Source organism: Octopus bimaculoides, chromosome 12 (genome assembly GCF_001194135.2).
Source record: "Octopus bimaculoides isolate UCB-OBI-ISO-001 chromosome 12, ASM119413v2, whole genome shotgun sequence".
NCBI classification, from domain to species: Eukaryota; Metazoa; Mollusca; class Cephalopoda; order Octopoda; family Octopodidae; genus Octopus; species Octopus bimaculoides.
In genome coordinates, this window is record NC_068992.1 from 30,781,204 (window position 1) to 30,790,873 (window position 9,670).

The 9,670-nt window shown below is 34.5% G+C and overlaps 1 protein-coding gene across 6 annotated transcripts in view; it reads right to left on the minus strand.

Annotated features, from left to right (window-relative positions):
* Nucleotides 1-9,670, minus strand: part of LOC106869914 (protogenin A) — a 1,534,154-nt gene that overhangs the window by 1,466,025 nt on the left and 58,459 nt on the right. The gene's annotated exons all lie outside the window — the stretch shown is intronic.

Below are 9,670 nucleotides of genomic sequence, written 5' to 3' on the forward strand. Positions count from 1 at the left end.
ATATATATATATATATATATACTTATGTATATGTGTATATGTGAATCCAAACATATATGCGCGCACGCGTATGTGTTTGTGTGCGGCGGTCTATGTATTTTTGAGTATGTGTATTAGTCCGCTGTTTTGCATTTCTAATTGGTACATATTTACGAATTAATGCGTGAAATAAGAAGAACCCATTATTATCAAGTGTTCTTTTTATATTCTTTAAAACCTCTTGTGTAGCTATAAAAGTTTTACCATCTCAAATATTTATTAAATCTAATGGACGGTTACTCAACCAACCGAGATATGGCCCATAATGAAATGGTTATGAATACAAAATCGCTTACAGGCACCATTGTGGTATCCATCAGCTTCTTCATTCAAAGCGTTGGTGCTTTGTAGCAGTAATAGGGCAATGAAATACACATCCTCAGCCCGTTTTGCTATCATTCCTCGGGCGCCTATGACGTTAGTCTTGAGGTCCCACCTTTTGACAATTTGTATTTCAAGATCTTAGGTTTTTGGTAGGTCTTGACAGATACATTTATAGGGATTGAGACACTCATATCAATGAGGAGGCATGATTTTTGTCTGAAGTCTTTTAATATAATATCTGGCCCCATTTGCATCCATCTTCAGAGGAGTGATATGTGATAATTTTCAAGCACTGGAGGTGTTAGGGTGCCCACAATATTTTATCATGGGGCAGGTCCAGGTTTTTGCAAATTACCCAGTGAATATATTATGCTGCTCTCATGCCTGATGAGATACTCTGTAGGCGAAAGAAGACTGCACATGGACACAACAAGGTTAAGGGTTTCATTTTGGTATTATTATTATTATTATTATTATTATTATTATTATTATTATTATTATTATTATTGTTGTTGTTATCATCATTAACATCACCATCATCATCATCATCATCATCATCATCATCATCATTCAATAGCCTTATTTTTATCACGTCCTTTCACTGCACTACTCAGCGCAGCTCTGTATGCCTTGTGTATATGCTGTGGTTTGTTGTGATGCTTTTATTGTTATTTTATCGAAAGTGTTTTACGTAGTATGTGTGCGGTGCTTAGTAGTGCAATTTTCTACATGCTATATATATTTTATAGGCCTATTGATTTTGTAATGTATGAATGGTTTTTATCATACCTAATGCAGATAGGAATTGTTTCTGTGTTTAAACTCCACATTCCAGTTACCTGTATTTCTAGGTCTTTGTAGATTGAAAGTTTCTCTTTTTATTTTAGAGAAACGTTGTCACCTGTTGGTATTGACACATCGATTAGAAAGCATATCTTTTCTTGATGATCTCTGATAACTATATTCAGCATATTGGCCTTAATTTCTCTATGTGGTGTGTGTCAATAGCATCTTTTTTCTGTTGCTAATCCATAGTGTTCGCATAGGTCTCAACTATGTCGTATCTGTGAATATATTCGTTCTGAGCCTGGACTGGGCAGCCAGAGACTATATTGTTTATTTGTTCTTGTCCATCTCCACATATTCTGCAGTTACTTATGTTTCTTTTCATTATATTTCTGGTAATTTCTGGCGGGAGGTTTCGGTTTTGTGCTGCAATTAAAAATCCTCCAGTCTCTGTTTCGAGTCCGGATTTTATCAGCCATTGTTAGGATTTTGCGTTGTCTAATTCTTATCCATTTAGTTTAACCCAGTATTTGGCATGTAAGGGCTTTTCTTGCCATCGCTTCTTCATGATCCGTTGCTATTACTCTAACACGTCTATAGTATTCTTTTTTTAATTTTCTCTTTCATTTGTGTGTATAGTATCGTATCTAGTTCATTGATTTCTAAGTAATTGTATGTCTGGCTTTGATCTCATGCACTTATTTCATTTGCTTTATCTAGTGTTATGTTGCTATTCTTAACTAGTTTTCCTCTTTTCAAGATTTGCTTTGGCACATTTTTCTAAGCCAAATTTCATATTTTGTTATAATATTCAGGAGGAAATGATCTTGAAGCATTTTATCATTGAAGATGTCAATAATCATGAAGCATCCAAAATGATAAATAATTTTGGTGTTAGGGGAAATAGGCAGAATTATAGCATGCTGTTTTATGTGCATTATGAAAGACATATTTTCCAAATAACTGAGAACGAAGATCGAGGACATTTCCTGATACTCAACCGAAAGATGAGCACTCCATCGTTTCTAAGAATATTGAAGATAAAATAAAAAAGAAATCTACATTGGGGTCAATGTTGTTAATTGTAAAAGAATGAAATGCTTGGAAGGTGTGTAAGCAAATGCAAAATCTCTAATTAAGTACAATGGCCATCGCTGATTAACAGCTTCTGCAGCGTGCAAAACTTACTATTTATTTGAGTAGCAAGCGTACTAATATTTGTTAACAGCGAAAGAAAAAGGAAATATATTATATCTATATTTAATCTCCATACTACACTGAAGCATATATTATGTATACATATTTCTTTACGCACACATATTTATGTACATACATACATATATACATACACACACCTATGTGTGTATATACATGTGTGTGTGTGTGCATGTGTGTGTATGTGCATGTGTGTGTGTGGCAGGTAAAAAGTAACAAACGTATATATACATATATATATATATACAGACAGGGAACGAGAAAGATAGATAGTTATACAACATACTTACATACATTCATACATACATACATACCTATACACATACATACATACATACATACAAACATGCATGCATGCGTACACAGATGTGAATAACTATGCAAACATACACGATATCTCTGCGCATGTCTATGGCGATTCGTCAATAAAATACAGCTCGTTACATTCAGGGAATAATTTATCCGGAATAATTTCCGGATAAATATTATTGATAATTAATCCATAGGCACGATTTTCAATTACTCCTGTTTATTGATCTGCATATAAATACATATATACAGACATATATACGTATGTGTGTTTAGATATATACGTATACAAATATCGGTATACATATCCAATAAATATACATATACATACACACAATTTTGCCCTCTGTGATGTCATTTCAAATTCTACAATAACATTTGGCACAACTCATAATGATTGATTATTTAGAAATTCTGTCTTGAGGTTTTCATTTATTTTCTGATTTCGTTAATTTCACTGTTATTATCATGAGTGCCATTTCTTAAAATAAATATCAATATTTCTTTCTAAATTTATTGTAGGAACACACAAGCTTTTATTAAAACTATATTTAACTTCAGTTTTTTCGACGTCCTAAACGTCTTTCTTTTGTAAATTTGCTTTTGTTCATAATTCCAATATAGCCTGGCATGAACTTCGTTAAAATACTCATCAGAGTTAGTGGTTGCGAATAGTACAGTGGGTAAATAATGAAATATTTAAATAAGTTATTTATGCGAGTTTCGATGTTGTCCTTGCAATGACATTTAATAGTCTACTACTTGTACAGTTCTTGTATACTGATGGACTGTAATTGAAATATGCTGGCAGAAGTAGAAAATTCTTTATACTTCTCTCTCATTCTATCACTTCAGTACATATATTGATCATTGATGCACACATACATACAAACAAACATGTATATTTGTATGTTTTGCTCAATAATGTACATGAATATATATATATATATATATATGTATATATATATATACACACAACATACAGTTGTTGGACAAAATAACGGAAATACCTTGAAATTCCAAACAGATTTATCTTCATACGGGGTAGGACCGCTTTGGAGCTTTGGACTCCTACAAAATTTGAATTATTTTCAAAGTAATTTTTGTTCCTTTTTCAACTAAAACATTCTCCAGTTCTTGTAGCGATGGTGGTAGACGATATCGACGCCTGACTTGCTTTTCTAAAATGCGCCAATGTTCGATAATATTCAGATCCGGGGACTGTGGTGGCCAGATAAGATTTTCAACTTCATTAGAATGCTCCTCGTAGCAGTTAGTAAAAACTTTAGCTGTGTGAATTGGTGCATTATCATCCTGAATGGTGTTTTCCCCCGAAAACCGTTCTACAAGCATAGATAACCATAGATTGTATCAGATAAAATGCTTAAATAGTCTTGACTTTTAATTCTACCATGAAAGGAAGCCATTGGGCCGGCGGATTTCTAAGATATAGCGCCGGCGCATCAGATCATCATAGATCCTCCGCCATATTTAACAGTTGGAAGAAGGCAGTCTGGGTCAAATGCTTATTTTGGCTGTTTCCACACGTATACTCGGCCGGTGATAGGAAATATGGTAAAAGATGGCTCGTACGCGAAAATAACATTGTTCCACTGCTCTAGAGAACAATTCTATAGGTTTTTACCCACTGTAAACGATTTGCAACTTTTGTTTTTGAAAGTAGTAATTTTCTGATCGCAGCCATCCTGTAAATCCGGCTTTGTGCAGCTCCTGGCGAACAGTTTTTTATGGCAACTGGGTTCTCGAGGTGGTCGTTAAGCGCTGCAGTAATTTTGGGAGATGTTCTTTTGTGTTCCTTTGTAACAAATTGCGTAAGATTTGACGTTCCCTATCTGAAAGTTTTGGTTTTCTCCCGGAGTTTTGTTTTGACCAAAAGGTATTAGCCTCTTTCTCAAAGACTGTCATTACTTTCCAAACAGTAATTCTTGATACAGCAAGTATTTCGACTGCTTTTTTTTAGGCTAGTGCCTGTCATATTAGCACCAACAATCTGACCTGTTTCAATGTCCAATAGATCTGTCGTTTTAATGAATTTTAATTACCTTTTTCTCATGATATCTGAAAAGAAACAGCAATTTCAGCAAAACATGTTAAGCGACACTAATAATAAATTTAAAAACATAAAAATAAACAAGCTTTTGACGTTTCATAGACATTTTAAAATTATGATGTTATGATGCAAGGTGTTTCCATTATTTTGTCCAACCATGTATATGTATATATATATAGAGAGAGAGAGAGGGAGAGAGAAATATCTATTCTTATGATTTCAGAAACACACTCAATTGCTCAAGCAAGCACATAAACGCAAAAATGCTAAACATATACATATGTATACACACACACACACACACACACACACACACACACACACACACACACGTATATATACATATATATAGATGTACACATATTTATACACACACATCACGTAAATACATATACAACTATACAACGACCACATTCGCATTTACTTCATCACATACACAAACAGAAACAAATATCATATGCATAAAGATATAAAAATACAAACCATCATCAACTGCCTTACATATCCAAATATCACAGTTTCCGATTTATCGATCTAAAGTATCTCACATATGAAAACAAACTGACGGCATTGAGGCGTTGCCTTTTGTGGTAACGTATTTGATTGTTCAGGCATTCGTACAGAGAAGCACGAATGATAGTTACGAAATGCATATTTACTTAGATGTTAGAGTTTCAAGTCATTTCAGCTATGCTTGGAGGGAGTGCATGGAGGAAAGTGGATAAATTGATATACAGGCAGATAAATTGAAATATAGGTAGCTATACATAGGAAGGTTTATTATGAAATAATATAATTCTAGAGAATTATTATATCAAAAATGTGTCCAGAAATGCATGCACACGATCATTCACAGTCATGTATGATATTGATTTTAAATTTTGGCGCATGGTCGGCATTTTATTACTTATTTTATCGATCCTGTGAGTATGAAAGTGAAGGTCGACGCTTACGAAAATTGAACTGAGAACGTTGTGACGGAAAAAATACCGCTAAGCATATATTCTGGCATGCTAGCGGTTCTGCCACTTGACCTCATCTTTAACGTCAATCTCTTACCTACTTCACTCGTTAGACTGCCGCTATTAGGTACCAAGGTGAAGGCTCTTGTGGAATGAGTCGCCCACAGTACGTAATATCTTAAAGTCTGAGTTACGGGGATGGAAGCACAAAGAAAAAACGTTATCATGCGGCTGTGTTCGACAAACACAAGTACAAAGTCACAAACACACTCACATGTTGGTACATACATACATACACACGCAAATACGTATATATATATATATATATATATATATATATATATATATATATATATATATATATATACACGCATACTAACAGAGGCACTTGGCGTAGCCCGAGAATGACATTGTTCTTTATATATTGGAAGATAAAAGCAAAATATGGTGTGTAGAAATTCGTTATTCCAAATTCAATTTATTCTTCAGATGGGATAGAATTTATTCTTTAATTGTGAAATGACTTGTGAATTCATAATAAAAAGTAACAATAATAACAAAAAACGAAATTACAAAATTGACCACTTTTATGAAAGGAAATACATTCTATCACATATGCTGAATGACATTTCGTAAGAGCTCCTAGGTTAACACCATTCTTCGTTTTCAGGTTTTGAGCATAGACAAATAAGTCTTGCAATCTATCAACCTTGAAGCGACGAACATAAGGCTCAATTAAGTGCAAGCCTGTAGATATCAAAGTCTGACCTTGAGTTTTATTCATAGACATTTCGAAGCAAAGTCGCACTGTGAATTGTGTTCGTTTGAACTAAAATGGCATGTTTGCTGGTTTGATTGGAAATTCTTTGAATGAAAACTTCTTCCCTAGAGGCACATCTCGTGATGATCGTAGCTTCTATCATACTAGGTGATAATGTCTTCACAATCAACCTTGTCTCTTTGCATAATTTAGGAGGATCTAAATTTCTTAGGAGTATTATTGGGACTCCTGCCTTCAGAAACTTTTATGTGGAACAGTTCCAGGTGGATCAAGGGAATTAAGGAATTCTATTGGATAATCGACAGCTCGATTTTCTTCAAAGATCGAATCAATTGATTTGTACTTCTTAATGACTGTTGGAATCTTATTCATCAATTCATGGTTAATACTTGATATTGTTTCATTTTTTAGAGCAAGAATTGCCCTTTCACACATCCGTTTAAGTGTATTATAACTATTACTTAAGCCTGGAGATACCCTGTTCTTCAATTCAGCTGGGGAATTCACCGTGATAGTAATACGAGTCAAACTGATATCACCATTCTCATCAAATGGTACTTTCCTATTTTCTAATTGGAGGAGCCAGGTTGAAAACTGTCTTGCAAATCGGTCCCCATGTAATAAAGTTCGGACGTTAATATTGAAGGAAAATTTCAGTACTTTATTTCATACGTGTGAAGAATTAACGCTTGCTTTCATTTCATCAGATCTTGTTCATCTCGGAATGACTAGTAATATATGTCTGAAGTCTCCTGATAAACTACTGTAACTCTTATAGATTTATTGTTGCCTCTTATGTCCTGCAAGGTCTTATTAAGAGCTTCAATTGCACTTCTATTGGACATCGCGAATTCATCACAAATGATCAGGTAGCATTGACACAACACTTCTAAACTTGAGTCTTTGTTTATGTTACAAATTGGACTGTCATTTGTGACTAGGTTTAGCGGTAATTTAAAAGCAGAATGTGCTGTTCGTCTTCTTGAGAGTATGGTGGCAGCAAATCCAGATAATAGTATAGCAACTGCAATTCTTTTTTGTTACCTTACCTTGGAGAGTAGCAATGTCGTTACAAATGTTTTACCTGTGCTATCGGAAGCATCAGGAAAAACAAGTCATCTGCTTTTTCTGATGCGCACACGCACACACATACACACACAAATAGTCTCCCACGCACGCACACACATATACACCAAATGAAATGGACTTGTGTGAGAGAGAGAGAAAGCGCGAGTGAAGGGGTGTGTTATGTATACGTACATACATAAATATACAAGCATTCATCTTTTTGCATGTATGTGTGCGTCTGTGTGTGAGAAAGATTGTCAGTGCCACTTAGAGATCACTTTCTCTCTCTTTGTCTCTCTCTCTCTCTTTTACACTTACACATGCACTACATACAAGGAAGAAGTATGCATATGTATTTACGTATGTACGTATACATGACAATACAACACTTTACACACTATCTCTCTCTCACCCACATACATAAATGTATACAAAAGTACATAGAAAAGCACACGTGTGCGTGTATGACTGACTGCAAATACATAGAGATGAACACGGCGCACGAAAAGTGAATAAATAAAACAAAAAATATTATGGAAATTAACGAAGTCTGCGGGTTCGAATGCCCATATTCTTTTGGACGTCCCATGTTAAATTTCAGAATTTTAATATGATATTTTTGTAATAACGAATATGAAACCTGTAGTGTGTGTGTGCGTGCGCGAGTGCATCTACGTTTGTGCGTGAGCGCGTTTGTATGTGTGAGAGACAGAGAGAGAGGTGAGGTGGAGAGAACGTTGCAAATATTAAATGAAAAAATCGTATAAATAGAAGCACGTTAAAAACTATAATGTAACGAATATTTAAATTTGTGAACTTAGTAAATATTTCCTTTGGTAATTTATCGCAGTTGTTTGCAAACAGCGAATCAAAACTTGAAATAAAAACATTAGATTGAGGAGATAGAGATTTCGAAAATGAAAACAGAAAATTGGACATTGAGAAAACTTTTTAAGGAAGTTAATCATAAATATAAAGCAATATTATTCATTTTTAATAAGAATGAAAAATAATCTGATGACCCTATTATGTTTCCGAGGTCAAATTATTCAGGCATTCCAAGTATGGAAGCATCTCGCGCAGCTGTTCCGCGGGAAAAGCGAATAAACACACACGCATGTCTATTTTATTCTCTATATATGTGTGTGTCTGTGTGTGTGTGCATGTGTGTATACAAATATGTATGTATATATATATATATATATATATATACACACGACGAGGTTATTATACATATATACGATGAGATTCCGTCTATAAAGTCTATTCACAGAGATTTGCTCAGCCTAGTGATATAGTAGAAATCACATACACAATGATCTATGAAGTAGGTTTGAGCCTAGAAACAAAATTTTTGAGAGGTCAACTTATTATCGCACAGACACACCTGCGCCTATGTTCACGAAATGCAAAATTTTCTTCTACCATGACGTAAGGATACCAAGCTATCATGTCAATATTGTCACAAACAAGAATTGAGAAACCTGTTTTTGCGCTTCTTTATTTACTGACAAAGATGCCAGTGAGAGTGTAATTAAGACATCCATTATCGCCACAAAACATAATGATGAATAAATACTTAAGAATTTGGATGAGATATATTAAACAACGTTACTCGTATAGCTGTATCGCGTTAGTTGCATCAACAATCTGTATCTAATGAAATCTAAAACTAACTGAGATGTTTTATAGCCACTTTAATCTTTCTACCACTAGACATATTGACGCATTCCATATATTGCAGTGTGTAAAACTATCGGAAGCTATGGGAGAAGGGAAACAAATGTCAGTGATATTTGCAGCCGATGGAGGTCACAGAACGTTAGTTAATGTTAGCTCCGATGGGATTCATTTCTCAGTTCGATTATCTGGCACAGTGGGCAGAAATATGATGAGTATAGATATATAGAGCAAATGGAATTCCTGATCAGATAAGTCAATGCATTCGTGCTTGCTTTCGGTTCGCTGAAAGCCAATGCCATTACATTTAGGTTATAAGTTCAGTTTAGGAAAGTCACATTTATGCACTTACATATTATCTTTCTTCACTTAAATCTTCACTCTCCACTTGCCCATATCTATTTATCTGTCACCTCTCTCTCCCACCCTCTCTCT